Below are 13,402 nucleotides of genomic sequence, written 5' to 3'. Positions count from 1 at the left end.
ATCTTATAGCTCTGGAGATCAGAATCTGACATAGGTCTCATGGGACAAAAATCAAGGTTGGTAGGATGTGTGTTCCTTTCCAGAATCTTTAGTAGGACAGTCCATTTCCTTGCCCTTTCCAATTTTTAAAAGCTGCCTGCATTCCTTGGCTTAAGGCTTTCTTCCTCCATCTTCAAAGACAGCATTGGTATAGGTCCAGTGGTTCTCACTTTACCTTTCTCGGATTCATTTTCTGTTGTCACATCTACTTTTAAGGACTCGTGTAATTAGAATGGGTCTGTGCATAATTCAGTGTACTTTCACCATGTTAATGTCTGTAATCATACTCACATCTACAAAGTCCCTTTTGCCTTGTGTGATGACATATTCACATGTTCCAGGGATGAAGGCCTACCATGGTAGATTATGGTATTTGGTTAATAAATAATACATTAAAACTATGAAATTATGTTTAATTCTGAAATTTCACATCAATGTATATGTTCAAGAATGTAAAGAAATATGTAAAGATTTAGACATGAATGCACTTACCTTAGTGTTCCCTTTTGAAAAATAAAATTGAATATCTCAACAAACAAATTTCCTTTCAAATGAAAACTCGATACTTTAGATTACAGAAAATGAGTTCTTAAAAAACAGACTGAATTCCCAACAAACTTAATAGATTAAAAAGGAATAAAAATTGCTATTGTAAATCACTTAGATGTAGCTGGCAGCTGATTTTTCTTTTTCTTTGTTCACTGGCAAAAATGAAGGTGATAACGCTGATCAATACTTGAGTTTGTATTTTAATAAGAATAACTGATTTGGGGGCGCCTGGGTGGCTCAGTCACTTAAGTGTCTGACTCTTGATTTCAGCTCAGGTTATGATCTTGGGATAATGAGACCAGCCCCACTGGGCTCCGTGCTCAGCTCAGAGTCTGCTTAAGATTCTCTCCCTCTCCCCTGCCCCTTCCCCCACGATCTCATGTGATCTCTCTCTCACAAAAAAAAAAATACCAAACTATTAAAAATGATAATGTGAAAATGGAAGTAAAAATACAAATTATTGTAAATAAGATTATAGGTGAAGTTAACAGCCTATTGTCCATTTTTCAGGTAATGTTTTTTGGCCCATAAATATGATGGTAGTATATGTTTAAGATAGATCCGATAATTTCTCAAGATTCCACCATGCAATATTCATGCTGTAAACTTTGGTTTATTGGAGTTCTCCATGTCAAAAACATAAATTGAATCACAGGCAAGTATTAGTTTCTCTACAGAAGGTGGCTGGTGTTGAGTAGACATCATCAGACACTTATTCTATTTATTAAATAGCCTTAGCACAGCACCGATTACATCAAACCTCCTCTTACAAACTATCACTCTTTCTTTTATACTCCAAATAAATAGAAGTACTTACGATTCTTATAGCAGATGTTGAAAAAGTGCATGAATTCAAACTGTCCTTCCCCACCAAGAAATACTTCACTGTAATTTTAATGAAGAAAATTAAATCCCTAAACTATTCAGATCATTAAAGAATCACCTGACAAAATTTTATTTTATTTTCTGTTTGTGAAAATGTGCAATATATTACTAATTGATTATTAGTGATAGTTCCTTTAGAATTACTCTATCCAGAAAGAAATGTTACAACACTTGGAGACAATGGTAACTATTATTAAAACAAATTCAATTTTATATGTACACATAGTTGCAGAGAGGAGAAAAGGATGATCAACAAAAGATCTTTAAGCTAAGGCTGAATTTGGGGTGGAAAAATACTAATTAAAGGAGAAAAAAGAAAGAGGTTAAGACTTCCAAATTTTAAGAGAGAATTATTTTTCATATTTCTGAAAGGATAGGGTAGGAACCAAATCACTGTCATTTATGTTCTATTGGCTAGGAGTTGAAGAATGATATAATGTTTTTATTTGAAATGTCAATATTTACAATATTCTGAAAATTCCTTCATTTGGAACTCTTTAAACATATGATATAAAATATGTATGACAAGTTCAAAATGCTCCAAGAGGTTACATTGTTTTTCAAACTTTTCCAAAAAGTTTAAAGGCTATTACTTTAAACTATAATTCAGACTCAAATTCAGGTCATTAGTTACAACCCCTATCCTTCATGATAAGTTTCTTGCTAAAGTCCTATATATCCTATTCTGCAATGGCAAATCAGTTGGTAGCATATTTCCATTAACCCTCAAGGTGACATCAAGATCCATTGGACTCAACTTTTGTTTTTGCTTTTTGAGCAATTCTAACTATTTGATAGAATAGATATTTTATGAATTTTATTCTTAGAGGTCTTTAAAAGAAAAAAAGTTGTTTATTTTCAACAGAATAAAATTAATTCTACCTTGCAATTGCCATAGGATTCACTAATATTTGTATGTCTATGACACATTATGAGATCTTAGTGATATTTTTTCTATATCTTGAAATATATTTCTATTTCATCTTATTTGCTATTTAAACTGCTAATCATTACTATTAACCATTACTGTTACTATTTAGTCATTACAAAATTATTCTCAACTGTGCTACAATAGACTACAGCAATAAGAAAACAGAATGATGTAGTATCTTAGAATAATAACATAATAGTGAAATAAACTGCCACTAATTCTATGTTTTTCATCTTACTGCAAAGACTGAAGGATTATATCAAATTGCAAGAAACTATAAAAGAAGACCCAGAAGCACCATATTTGTTGTCAGCTTTTTAGCTTTCATTGAACATAGTTCAAGTTCACAATTTGTTATTTTCATCTCTTAAAGGCAAAAAAAAGAAAATTTTCAGAAGATGTTTCACTATAATTAGATGAATCAGAAGATTGCCAACAGACAGCCCTGAGTCTAGACTCAAAGGATGATAAAATTGTGTAAATGAAATTTTAGACTATGTGTCTTTATAGATGATGATATTCTTCATGAATTTTCTCAAACTCAATAATTGATATGTGAATTATGTATAAGAAAAAAAGAAAATTTATCATTCTCTCTAGGTAGTCATTCAACAAGAAAGACTTAATCATGCAGTATTTTGTGATAATCGTCTGGACCATCATGTTTTGCTAAAAGAAAATGAGATAGCATTATTTCATCTTTATGATGAAGATTTTAATGAAAATTTTATGATGAAAATCTGATTTAAAAAGATTATTTCATGATATGTGTCAAAATTTACTTGATATAATTTCTAAGTGGACAAGTACTGAAGGCAAGTGAGCATACAAACGAACTAGCAAGAAATAGATAATTTAGAAAGGAAATAATTAGTTGGATGGGTTATTCCAAATGACGTTAATTAATCTATAAATTAAAATGTTTTGCAGTTACGGTGCAAAGGAAATGGCATATTTTATGCAACAAAATTATAAACTATCCATGGTTTCACAATATTTGTCAATTATTTTGCTTTAATGATGCAAGCATGAGAATAAGAAGCAGAAGTAATGAAAAGCTAGTGCTCATTAGAGATATAATTGAAATTGGGAATCAAAATTTATAGGATAATTTTTGGTCATGAAAGACTGTAGAAAAGAGGTAGTTATATTAAAGAGAAATCACTCACTTTGAATATATATAACTTCAAAAATAGAAAAAAAATTATAAAATTTGTTTTCTCTTTTAAAATTCTTATTAAACCTTCTATAACCTTCTGTAAAACTGATTTTAGATAGCCCTTTATTTTTGCTTTTGGAAATTATTTGTTAAATGATTTAAAACATCATATTATTATATGTAATATATTATTATTTATATATGCATTTATATATAATATATTATTATTTATATATGCATGTATTTATAATATGGAGATGCCAGAGACAACTTTTTGCACTGGTCCTCCCCACTAAGTGCATCTATAAATCCTGGAAATAAAGAGCCAACCTAAGAAGATATCTGAAAGGTTATAAAAAAAGGTGAACTGGTATGGGAACACAGGATTAGAGAAATGACACAGCAGCAGAGTGTTCTAGGTCTCTTCACGCAACAGAAGCTAGTCCAGACCTGAAGGCATCTTGGAACACTAATAAGTAAGAAGGAGCAATGGAATGACAATAGGATATCCTTTTCCTCATGAGTTTTATAAATAAAATTTGATGATTGGAACAAAATATAACATCATCTGATACTAAAGACAATGATATTTAAGAATGAGGAATGTAATGGAAATGAAATGGAAGTAAGGTTTCCCAAATTCACTCAAAGTGATAAAATGTCGATATAAGTAAGATGTGATGAGTAACACGTATAATGTAATATCCTCAACAACCACTACAAACTATAAAAACAATATACTCAAAGGCACTGTAAATATTCAAAATGAAGTCTTTTAAAAATTTCAGTAACTCACAAGAAGGCAAGAAAAGAAACAGAGGAATGAGAACAAGAGAAAACAAATAATAAGAGTGGCAACTTTAATCCAAAAAAAAAAAAAAAAAGAGCGGCAACTTAAGTTCTAGCAAATCTGTAGTTAAATGCAAATGTCTAACTCCAGTAATTGAAAGACAGAAATTGACAAAGTGGGGATAAAAAAACATAACCCCACTCTGTGCCATTTATAAGACATGCACTTCAAACTGAATGTCATAGGTAGGGTAAGGTAAAAAGATGGAATAAAGATATACCATGGAAACAGTCAAAAAAGTAGAAGTGACTATGTCGATATCTGATGAAGTAGATTTCAGAGCAAAGAAAGTTACTAGAAAACAAGAGGGACATGCATAATGACAAAAGGATCAATCCAGCAAGAAGACATAATAATCTGAAATGAATACACACAAAATATATTTGCAAACCAGACAACCTGCGATGGATTGATACCAGACTATATTGAGAACTCTCAAAGCTCAGCAGTAAAGACAAATCATCTAATCACACACACACACACCCACAAAAATCATGGACAAAACAGAAAAAGACATTTCACCAAAGAGGATAAATAGATGACAGATATGCCCAAGAAATGACAGTCAATATCATTAGTTATCAGGGAAATGCAAATTAAAATCACCATGATATGTTACTACCAATGAATCATATCTACCAGAATGGCTAAAATAAATAATGATAATACCAAATGTTAGTGAGAATTCAAAGAAACCAGAACACTCATACATTGCTGGTGGAAATGTAATATTGTATGGAACTCTGGAAAACACTGTGACAGTTTCTTCTAAAACTAAACACCCAATTATCGAAAAACCCAGAAATTGCATTCGTGGGCAATTTTCCCAGAGAAATGAAAGCTTATATTCACATAAAACCTGAATGTTCAAGCTGGTTTATCTATAATAGCCCCAAACTGGAAACAATCCACCTGTCCTTTAATGAAGGAATGGTTAAACCATGGTACTTACATACCATGGAATAAAATTCAGCACTAAAAGGGCAAGATCTGGTGATACACACAAGTTGGTGAATCTCCAGGGAATTATGGTGGGGGGTGGGGAAGCCAATCCCAAAAGGTTACATACTGTATGATTCCATCTATATAATATTTTTGAAATGACAAACTTATAAAAATGGAATACAGAGTAGTGGTTGATGGGGAGGGGCATGTCAAGAGGGAGGTGGCAGTGGTTATAAAAGGGGAACACAAGAGACTCTTGTTATAATGGCCCTGATTAACATCTTGACTACAGTGGTGGCACAGGTTGTGAACCTATGCATATGATCAAATTAAACAAAAATACACATAAATGAGAACAAGCACAACAAAGAAAATCTGCATAAGATGAATGCATTGTATCAATGTCAACATTCTAGTTGTGATATTTTAATATAATTTTGAAAAATATCAACATTGGGACAAACTGAATAAAGGTACACAAGATTTCTCTATATTATTTCTTCTAACTACCTGTAAATCTACACTTATCGCCATAAAAAAATTCAATTAAAACTCAAAAAGGGGAGGATCCTTTGGACGCAGGTATTGAAGAATGATAATTTCTCTGACATACTAAATGCTAAGCTTGAGGAAAATCACTCTGTCCTGGGTCTCACACAGTAGAAGACTCATTCTGGCCCTGTCTGGCCACACCTCACCCTTGGATCAAGGAGTTCACAGGGCCAAGAAGACATGGCGCAGGGTTGGATATCTAGGACATAACTGAAATCCATTCCCAAACAGCAGAAACTCCCAATACTTTTTAGGTCTCCTCATTGAGGCCATTCTCTGAAAAGTAGATCATGCCATACATGTCAAACCTTTAGACATAAGAATGACCAACAGAAGAAAGTCTATTTGAGGGGGTGTGCATGGACTTAGAGACATGACCTGGGTTTCTACTGTGTGTGCATGAGTTCCTTTCCAGTGAGCACTGGAGTTGTAATTAGAAAAAGGGATGAGATGAGCCTGTATGCTAGCCTACTCCACATGGTCACAAAAATTTTTAATTCCAGCCTGTCCCTCCAGGTGTATTTATCAAGGTGTAACATTTAGTGTCTTGATATATAACTTTTTTTAAACAAGATTTATTTATTTATTTATCTATTTATTTATTTATTTGAGAGAGCCGGGGGGCAGGAAGAGGAAGAGGGAGAGTGCTTTTGAAAAATAATTTTAAAATGGCAACTGCAGTGTTCTTTCTTATACATTTCTACTAAGCAATGAGTACTTACCTGCTTAAGATGGGTTTTTTTGAAGCTATTATTTAGAGAAGAAAAGAGTTCTATTCCTTTTCTAAAATGACCACAAGTAACTACCTAAGTGGAAAAATTACTAATGGCATCTCCCTTGAAAAGCAAAAAGTTCTGCTGCACAGAGCAGGTTCGTGTAGAAAAGTGGTAGAAGGGATTGAGGCAGGAAATAAGAGAGGAAGCAAAAACAAAATGAGAGAGACAGGGAGGAAGGCAGAAAGGGTGGAGCTAAAAGATTAGATTCTGAACACTAACTCCACCTATGTCATGAAGTTACAAAATAATAGTGAACAAAATAATTCACTTTTGAACTTCTCTGCTCCAATAAAAAAATAATAGTAATAATAATGTATTATGAGGGAATGGAGACCAAGATTAAGAATCAAGATTCTTGGATTTCCAGCCTTGTAGTGATACGTCTGTTTTGACCTTGCAACATGTCGTTTTAATTCAGTAAGATTCAATTTATATTCCTATTTTTTTAAATAAATGCTGATAAAAGCAATGTATGCTTACTCTGGAAAGTTTTGAAAATGAATGATGGTATAAAAAGAAAATATAAATCACCTACCCAGAGATAACCTCTATTAAAATTTTGATACATTCCTTCCATTCTTTACTTCTAATGAATGTGCTTGTTTACATTCTTTTTTTCCACTTAAACTTGTGAGCCTATTCACATCTCTTAAATATTCTTTTAGAGTACCTTTTTTATTATATGAATAAATATGCCAACACATACTCCGTAATGTATTTTTCCTTTCTCCTCTTTTGGACATTTAGATGGCTTCCAAAATTTTTACTATTATATATAATAGATGAAAATCTCTATACATAAATCTTTGAGTTTATGACTACTTACTTAGGTTATATTCCATAAAAAGGGGATTATAGGGTCATAAAATGTGACCTTTCTGACAAGCTCTTGATAGGAATTCCCAAATTGCTCGAGCCTCACTTTATTGGTAAAATGAGAAGCTTACATGAAATGATTTCAAAGGTGCTTCTCTCAGCTATAAAATTGTATGACTCTATGTCTTTTAGCCAGTTTACTATGGACTTCATATTAAGAAGTCTATGATTCATTAAACATATAATCTTCTCTGACACTTAATAATAACACCTTGAAAACCATACTGCATTACTGTATATCTCCATTTTTTATGCAGTGGACTTGGAGCTTGACTTGTTAGTCTCCCAAAAGCTGACTTTGAGGCAAGGATTTGGGTATAAGTGGCATATTAGGAAATTCCCAGGAAAAATTAGTAAGGTTATAGGAGAAAGATGTAAGATAGGGTTGGGAGTGAGCCACTTGCTGGCATAATGCCCAATCATCCCTTCATAGTTCAATGGGTATTCTGTACAATGACACTCTTTTACATAACAATGGAACTGTCTTCAATACCAGAGGTTAACAATGATGTAATATTATAATCAAATCCAAAGAATCCAATCAAATTTGACTCTTTCTCCCGCTCTTGGGTCCAGGATCTAATCCATCATCACATCTTGTAACTGGTTGTGATATCTTTAGTTCTATTCAATAAAGAAGAGAACAGTTCTCTGCTCCTTTCTTCTCATTTGTTATCTTCACATTTTTTTCTATGTGCAGGCCAATAACTTTGTAGAATGTCCCTCAACTCAGATTGATGTGATGATCCCTCACAGTTACATTCAGATCATATATTTTTATCAGGAATATCATGGAAGTGCTGCTGAGTCCCTTTCAGTGCATTATATCAGAGACACACAATGCTCATTTGTCCTATGCTGCTGATGTTAACTTTTATCTCTAGAGTATAATGGTGTCTCAAAGTTTCTCCATGGTACAGTTGGTAATTATTTTGGACTTATTAACCAAAGAGTAGTTGATAACTATTTCATAAGGAGAAAATATATTTTTTCCATAAAATTTTTACCCCCTTGATTTAACATCCATTATTACTTGCCTGAAACAATTATTACCATAAGAATTTCCAAACAGCAATTTCCTAATTTTACCATTCATTATGTTTATTCATTCATATTCCACTGCCAAGTAAAGCTTTCCTTTTTGAGTGTATAATAGTGTGACCTTATAGATTCTTATTTTATTCAGTGAGTTATAATTTGTTGGTATCTTGCCTTATACTAACCCTAACCCTAACCCTAACCCTAACCCTAACCCTGACCCTAACCCTTATACTGATGTTCAAATTGTCCCAAATTTGGTCAGTGGGACTCCCTTCAAACTGGTTTTTGTATATTTTTAATGAATTTTTTGTGTGTGTGTGTGTGAGAGCAATTTTGTAGATTCTGGTACTCTCTCTCTCTCTCTAGTTCTGGAACAAGTTGTTTCTTCAGAGAGTCTTGGTTTCTTTTAGTGGATAACAGCACCCAGAAGTCAAGATCTAGGTGCTAAACATGCTCATCCTTATAGGCGTGTCATTGCTTCCAAGCTTTTTCAGTTGACAGCAAGAAAATACATTTCCTAAATGCATACCTGTGCATGGACACACGTGCACACACACACTCACACACACATGCACACACACATTAAATATCTATACCTATCTAGCTATTCAGAGTTTGATCCAAAACCATGACATTTCATGGATACCTCTAATTCAAATTCAACAGGGCAAAGTTTATTTATTTATTTTTTTTTTTTTTTTTCTTCACAGGGGACCCCGAGCAAACAGCCCGAGGCGCAGGGCTTTTTTTTTTTTTTTGCAGTTTATTTTTATCTCTTATTTCCCCCACACATGAGTAACTCCTTTTCCTTTCTATGAGAAACCTAGCTCCACTTACCTTCAATAATTTCACATTTTTACTAACCCCTCGCATATAACAAATTGCCTAGTCACATAGAGCTGTGCCAGTCAAATTTTCTGCTCTGACCAAGGAAGTGAGAGAGAAGGGGAAAGAGAGGGGGTGGAGATGGGGAAGGAAAGAGGGAGAGAGAGAGATTCTTCCCCACCAAAATGCATCCAAAACTGATTTCACATAGGTGCTCAATTATATTTATTAAATCAAGAAATAAACACTTTTACGGGTAGAAACGTATACAGAATGTTATGCAAATTTATCATTACTCTGTGATGATTCTATCTGTAACTACTATATTTTTACAATAATTCCATCAAATAACAGTTTTCTAGTTTCATAGCAGGTACTTAGTAAACATTTACGGAATAGTTAATAGAATTAAAGTTTTAAATATGTTTATAATTAACTTTTTTACCACTTGTCCTACTTGTTTCCATTTTTCTATATAAGTAATCAACAGTTTAATATTCCAATGAATTCCAATAATTTTATTTAAAAATATATGTTTTTAGAGCATTTCATGGATTGTTGGTCATAATGTCTGACCATTATGAAATGGGGTATCTCCTGAAACATTAAAAAAAAAAAACCTGGGGAAATTACAGAATAGTCTAGAAAATAATAAATGGATAAATAGTCAAGATAAGTAATTGCTACCATATGCTGAGCATTGCCTCCATAGCAAGTACTAAACAGCATTGCAGTTATACATCCCCTGTATGGTAGCTATTATTATGATTATTTAAAGATGAAGAAAATACAGACAGAGATCTAATAAGTTGTACAAGGTCACCCAGAAACTGAGGGACTGAAGCAGAATTCAAACAAAAGCACATCTAACTCCAAATCCTGTGCACTCAACACTCCTTTTGAAAGAATAAGGACCACACTGCCAAACACTATTCATCAGGCTGTAACAGGTAAGATCTTGTTTGCATCTCCTTTTGGGCTCCAATCTCCACCATAATTAAAAGACGCTTCCTCCCTCAAGACATGAACTGGAAAAACTCCTGGACAAGCCTCAGATGGAAAAACATAATTCGGGTTATAAATTTAAACATGGATGCAAGATTAATTGGTAAGGCATACATAAAGGAAAGCATTCAGATAGAAAAGGGTCATGCACTTAGAACTTGATTGGAAGTGCAAGGAGCTAAATGCTCTCCGCCCAGTTCTATTCACGCTTCTCATTTAAACTTGACACCTCAACCATACAATTATTATAAAAATCAGGCTGGTATGCCTTTCATTTATTTATTTCTATAATGAAAGAGGGACCATAAAAGAGAAAGGCAGAAAGAAAGAGAGAGATTGATTCTAATAGAAGTATAAGAACTATGATACATCTACACAGGACTCCTTTATGTTCAAATGGACCAAGCCCTTTCCAGCTTTAAGGCCTCTGGATGTGCTGATCACACATTCTAGATCAATTCCTCTGCTCCTGCATGATCATCTCCTTTTTATTATCTGGGTCCCAGAAATACCATTTCCACAGCTGGGCCTTCTTTGCAAAGCCTATCAAAGTATACTCCCCTCCCTGTTACTTTACAAATGAAAGTATGACAGAAGACATTGTATTGGTTTATTTATAGTGATTATCATATTCTGTAGTGTTTTTATTTTTTGCTTGTTCATTACATATATCCATAGTTTCTCTCATATGTTTTAGAATTACATTTTTAATTCCTCAGCACTTAGCACAGTGTCTGAAATAGCTAGTTAGTTAGCTAGAGATATATAATAGATATGTAAATATGATAATAATTAATTGTGTTAATAAATTATATCTATCAGTTATTTGCCCTTGTACAGTTTCAAAATGGAAACATCAGGACTACTGGGTACATTTTTTTTTTTTTTAAGATTTTATTTATTTGACAGACAACACAAGTGGGAGGAATGGCCGAGGGAGAGGGAGAAGCAAACCCTTCAAGGCCGATGCGGAGCTCGATCCCAGGCCCCTGGGATCCTGGCCTGAGCTGAAGGCAGACACTTTAACCAACTGAGCCACCCAGGTGCCCTTTCAGTATGTTATTTATATGAAAACACAATATATTCTTTTAAATCTATGGACTAGTTATTATCTTTGGCTTAATAACATCAATGAAAAATGACCAATCCGAATTTAAAAAATCAACTTCTGAACTAATGTTATAAACAATTGCATGTAGAAAATATGTTTTTTCTTCTTCCTGCCATATTTGTCCTTTTTTAATATTTTAACTAAAAATTATATAAGAAAATTATAGGGTAAGAGAAAATGAATCCATCTCAGGTCATGTCCTTTGTAATTTCCTGGTTACAAAGGCTGTGACTTCAACTGACAACTTCATGCTATTAATATGAGAGATTTCATAATTATGCAATGTCTTCCTTTTATCTGGGTTTGTTGTTCACAAGATCCCTAAACATGAATACAAACATAACTGTGGTATAGGTATTGGTAATTTACTTGTGGATATTCTACAGTTTTGTTGCCCTGAAAACATAGGAGAAAATGGTGCACCGCTATAAAATCTTTATTTGGGCAAAAATTATATAAAACTTGGGGCGTCTGGGTGGCTCAGTCGTTAAGCATCTGCCTTAGGCTCAGGTCATGATCCCAGGGTCCTGGAATCGAGCCCCGCATCTGGCTCCCTGCTCGGCGGGAAACCTGCTTCTCCCTCTCCCACTCCCTCTGCTGTGTTCTCTCTTTCACTGTCTCTCTCTCTCTCTCTCTCTCAAATAAATAAATAAAATCTTTAAAAAAAATTCTATAAAACTCAAGATAATCATTTTATTTAATCCATTAAAATTAAGGTTTAGAGAATAATGTTAACAATGTCAGGTCAGTAAATGAAAAGAAATCATGTTTTTTCAAAAAAGTCTATTTAAAAATGTTCTAATATTCATTTTCTTAAGATTCTATGCCATTTTTCTGGATTTCCTAAAAACTAAAAAGCTATTGCAAATTAATAAAAATTTGAATAATGTATGCTATAAAAACATTTTTATAGAAAATGATATGGAATATATATAGTCTAAGTTTATTTGCTCATATAACTTAAGTATGCTTAGTTATCACTGTCTTCTACTTTGTGATGTAAGAATATCACAGATTCCAATGAGAATTTTTAAATAATTATCTTCAAAACTAGCATTTCTTATAGATTGTGATTTGCCCCTAAAAATCTTATATCAATGAGGCTGATTTCAACAGCAAGTAATAGCAAATCATGACTTCACCAATTAAAACATTGAGAAAATTTATTATCTCGATTAGATGTTCAGAGGCAAGTTAATTCAGCAGTTTGCTAGCATTATCAAGACTCATATTCTTTATATTTATCTTTATGTGAGCCTGCTATGTTGGCTTCATCTGAAAACATGTTCCATTTATGGTTATAAAGTGGTTACCATGAACTATGGGTCTACCTGACTTAAGGCCTCATATTTATTATACAGATCATCCAGGAAAGAATCCGTACACCCATGTGTCATTGACTGAATCTGATTCTATACGTGCTCCTAAACTAATCACTGGCAAGAGAAATATAATTACATGATTAGAATAGTGTCATCAGGATTCACCCCTGAAAGGACAGGCTCACAATCCATCAGGATTTAGCTCTGAAAGAACAGGGTCACAATTCATCAGGATTTAGCTCTGAGAGAAGGACAGGGTCACCGTCTAGCAAGGTAGACGTTTGCAAAAATACAGGCTTCTATATACAAGAAGTAATAGAGAAGATGGCAGCAGCTATCTGCTTCAGCGACTCCTAAGTGAATACATATAATAACAAAAGAAATTGGATAAATCCTATATTCTGAGAAAACTGATGTAACTGCTCTAAGTTGGTGACAATGTTACTAAATGAGGTTGCACTGCTTTCCAGCCTGTTCTCTATTTGTTACTTTTTTTCCCTGGGTTTCTCCTGCTGGCAAGAGCCTTTTAAGGGGCA

Source organism: Zalophus californianus, chromosome 2, assembly GCF_009762305.2.
Source record: "Zalophus californianus isolate mZalCal1 chromosome 2, mZalCal1.pri.v2, whole genome shotgun sequence".
NCBI lineage: Eukaryota > Metazoa > Chordata > Mammalia > Carnivora > Otariidae > Zalophus > Zalophus californianus.
The sequence above is the reverse complement of the archived record's forward strand: the minus strand, read 5'-3'. Positions refer to the sequence as shown.